Consider the following 4,345-nt stretch of genomic DNA (forward strand, 5'->3'; position numbering starts at 1 on the left):
TAACCTGCCAGGGGACATGGCAGGATTATTTTGTCCCTTGGCAAAGGGCAATCTCATCTATCTGGAGATGTCTCAGCCAAATGATTCTGTTACCAGGCACACAGCAGGAGAGTTAGCAGATGATATTTATGTTGTTGTTACAGCCCCTTAGATGATTTTGCTTCCTCACTCTTTCAGTGAGGGCTGGGATGCTGTCTCAGGGCACAGGGTCATGAAGCATCCATGGGATGGAGCCCAAAGCTGCTGCCTGGCCCCTCACAGAGCCCCTGGTGCCTCCAGGCTCAGCTCTGCAGGTTGGTGCTCATCACTTACTGCTCTTTGCTCAGCAATCCCCAGAGTAGGGCTGTGGTGGGACTAGTGGCCCTTAAATCTGGGAGGCCCTGGTGCAACCACAGGGTGTATCAGGGAGTTCCAGGAGCAACATCAAGACCCCAGAGCTTTGTACAGCAGCTGTGGGACACTCGGCTCCAATGCCATCATGTTGGTGAAGCTGTTGGTGAGCTGCCTGGCTGCAGCTGAGCCTGAGAACCCACAGATGGGACTGGGGCACCTTGGCCTCCTGCTGGGGAGAGGGCAGGTGTGCTGGAAGGTGTGTCTGAGTGTACCTGTGAGCTGGTGAAAGGTGTCAGCCCCAGGGACAGGAGCAGTTGTTGCTGTAGGCAGCAGGTGACGTGGTTGGCTACCCAGGGAATCAGCTGAGAAACAATGAGGAACTGAGCAAAGCAGGCAAGTGATTTGGAAAGGTAATAAACATGAGTGTGTAATAGAAATATGTCAGTATTACTGGTTCCACACACAGTTTTCAGTGGTGTGCAGAGAACATCAGCAGTGAGGCCTCCAGGGTTTGCTGTGCACACCTGTGGGTTTTAGTCCAAGGGAAGCTTAACAAACCTGGTGGCCAAACTTCCCTGGCTGTGCTGCTCTGCTGCTTCAGCTCCTCCTCCATCACAGCCACCCTGGTGCCTGTGGGGTGTGGTGGGCTGGAATCCCAGACTGGTTTGGGTTGGAAGGGACCTTAAACATCATCCAGTCCCACCCCCCTGCATGGGCAGGGACACCTCCCACCAGGCCAGGCTGCTCCAAGCCCCATCCAACCTGCCCTTCAACACTTCAGGGATGGGGCAGCCACAGCTTCCCTGGGCAGCCTGGGCCAGGCTCTCACCACCCTCACAGTGAAGAATTTCCTCCTCATGTCTCACCTAAATCTCCCTCTTCCAGTTTTAATCCATCCCCCCTTGTCCTCTCCCTCCCTGCCCTTGTCCCAAGCCCCTCCCCAGCTTTCCTGGAGCCCCTTCAGGCACTGGAAGCTGCTCTAAGGTCTCCCTGGAGCCTTCTCTTCTCCAGGCTGAACACCCCAACTCTCCCAGCCTGGCTCCAGAGCAGAGCTGCTCCAGCCCTGGGATCATCTTCATGACCTCTGGATCCATGCCCTTCTTATTGTGGGGGCACCAGAACTGGACACAGTTTTCCAGATGGGGTCTCACAAGAGCCAAGTAAAGTGGGAGAACCCCCCCCCCAAGTCCTGCTGCCCACACTGTTGGTGACACAGGTGGTTTCTGGGCTCCAGCACATGGTGCTGGCTCATGTTGAGCTTCTCATCACCCCCAGGTCCTTCTTCTCTGGCCTGTTTTTGATCCCTTCTCCACCCAACCTGTATCTGTGCTTGGGATTATTCCTGCCTTGCAGCGGGACAGGGAGAAGCTGGAAGAGCAAAAGCAGAAAAAAAACTCTTGAGGGTTGAGAGACTCCTCTTGTAACAAAGGGGCTGGGAAGCAGGGGAGGCCAGGAGCACCCCAGGGTGCTCCCCAGCACCCACATACCCTGAGGCAACAGAGTGGGTGGAAATGACCTTACAAACTCTGAATTACCCCAGGGGGAAACGTGCTGCTGCCTCACCCAGAAGTGATGATGTGATTACACCCTGTATCACTCACAGCTCAGGAATTCCTGGGCATTTCCGTGGAGCTCTGAGGAATGCTGGGTCCCTCAGCTCTGACCCTGCTGGGTGATAGGCTTGTGTCCAGCACGGGGGAAACTGAGGCACAGTCAGGTGGGGCTGGGCCTCCTCCATGTCACCAGGCACAGCTGGTGGAACAACAGCTGGAAGGCAGAAAGAGGAACAAATGGAAGTCACGAGATCATGACTTAAGCAGGAGGGCTTTTGCATAGAGATATATCCCAAAACATCTACAAGCAGCAGAGGACCTGCAGCTACACCTGATCCCTTCGTGGGCACACGATGCCCAATTCCAGGAGCACTCACAGCCCTTCTCCCAGGTCTCCCAACTCATCTGTGCTGCAGAGCACAGCTCAGGTGCCAGTTGGGGGTGTTTTATTGATAAATGTGGGGTTTTTTAAAATAACTGCTATGTTCTTTGTCAAGAAATTTCATGTTCCTTGAAGTTGGAGGCATGTGATGACATCTGAAAGGAAAATTTTGTGCTGTGGTTGACAGTTGTTTCTTTTCTCTCTTTTTAAATTTCCCCTTTAATAAGGGAAAAAGGAGGAAGGGAGGGAAGGCAGAACCCAGGGGAAGTCAGATTTCCAAACCCCCACCAGAACAAACCCTTCAAAACATTTTATTTATTTTTTTTTTAAAAAAGGCAAACCAATGGCCCAAAATAGCAGGAAAGTGAATCCTTGGCAGTTTACAAAATATCCTTAGTTGTTAGGGATTTTTCCACCCCCTCACTCTGAATTCCAGTGCTGCTGAGTCTGCAGTGCAATTAGATGACAGAGGTGACTCCAGAGCACAGGGAGATGAGCAGGGAGGCAGGAATGGAAGCACAGGTTTGAGTCCAGTGAGTAAAAACCCCTCCTGAATCCACCATATGGGCAACAGCAGGTGCCCCAGCACCTCAGGCATTGGCTGCACTGAATTATTTCCATTTACTTCTGCCTTGACAAACTGCTGTGGGTGGTGCAGCCATGGTCTGGGGGGTGGATTAATGCTGTGGGATCCCTGTTGGTTGTGCCAGAAGGGCTCCTGTGCCTGTCCTGTGGCTGTCACAGCAGGCAGAGCCGTGGCCAGAGCCCGGGAACCTTTGTTCAGCTCCTGGCACAGGGATCCTTTCCATCCCCGTTGTGACCTTGGGCGAGCGACGTCGCCCGTGCTTAAAATTAACTTTCCTGCAAACCAAGCCCATAAATCTCCCTGGGACAGGAGGGCTGTGCTGCAGCCTGGGGGGCTGGGGGGGTTTTCCACCCCGAGTTGTCAGGCATTCAGTGAACCCTCTGAGGTGAGGGTGTTCCCCCAGCAATGGGGTGACCCCAACAGTGCACGGAGCCTTGAGTCTTCCCCTCTTTTTCCATGTGGGAAGCGGGTTCAGTGGAATCTGCAGCGGCACAGGGTGATTTGCCCCCCCTCCCTGTTTGTTTGGTTTTGCTGGCAGAGCTAAACAGGGACTGATGAGAGGCTGCGGGGCTGTCTTATTAAAAAAAGACTGGAGAAAATGGGTGTGTGTAGCTTGGCAAAGCAAAAGCTGAGGGCAGCACAAGGACAGTGGTGCAGGATGCATCCCAAGGGGTGTCCCATGGGAGGAAGGTGGGCTGCAGAAAGCCTGGGCATGAGACCCTGGGGGGTACGTTGCCTGTGACTACAGGCAGGCTGGAAAAACCAAGAGGCAGCTTTTAGACTCCAGGAGGGCAGGCCTGGAAGAGCTTTCCAGCAGGAGCCCCGTGCGCTGGGAATGCAAACTCCTTTGGTGATTTATTGGGGGGGGGGGGGGGTTGACATGGTGACCCCCACCCTAAGGTGGCACAGAGGGTCCCACAGCCCCATCTGCTGTGGGTCTGCATGAGGATGTCTGTCTGTCCAGGCTGGATGTCCTTCCAGATAAACAGCCTGGTGTATATTTACTAATTCAGCCAGTGTACCCAGCCTGTGTCAGCTGTGGGGAGGCTCTGGGGGGAGATGCCTTTCCCCAGGGCTGCCTTTGGTGTGAGCTGTACAGGTTTTCAGTCCATCCTGCAGTGCTCAGGGGGTGAGTGTGATGAAGGGAACCCCACTGCTTGTTCCCCTGCTCCCGGGAGTGTCCCAGCCAGCTGGGACCCTTCACCCTGCTGATCCGTGGGGAGCCAGGGGCAGCCGTTGCCCCTTCAGCCCTGGGCCAGGCAGCTGTCAGGACTGTGTTTGCATCGTGCTGGACACTTAATGCCACCGAGGTGATAAACACAGGAGCGGGGAGAGGTGACAGCTGGGCTGGGAGAATTACAGGGAGGAGATCAGAGCCAGGGGGAGCAGGAAGCACCAGGAGGCAAGATGGGCCCAACCCCAGGGCAGGGCAGCCAGCCCCTTCCATCCCATCTCATCCCATCCCATCCCATCCCATCCCATCCCATCCCC

Source organism: Chaetura pelagica, unplaced genomic scaffold (genome assembly GCF_000747805.2).
Source record: "Chaetura pelagica isolate M959 unplaced genomic scaffold, ChaPel_1.0 scaffold132, whole genome shotgun sequence".
NCBI lineage: Eukaryota > Metazoa > Chordata > Aves > Apodiformes > Apodidae > Chaetura > Chaetura pelagica.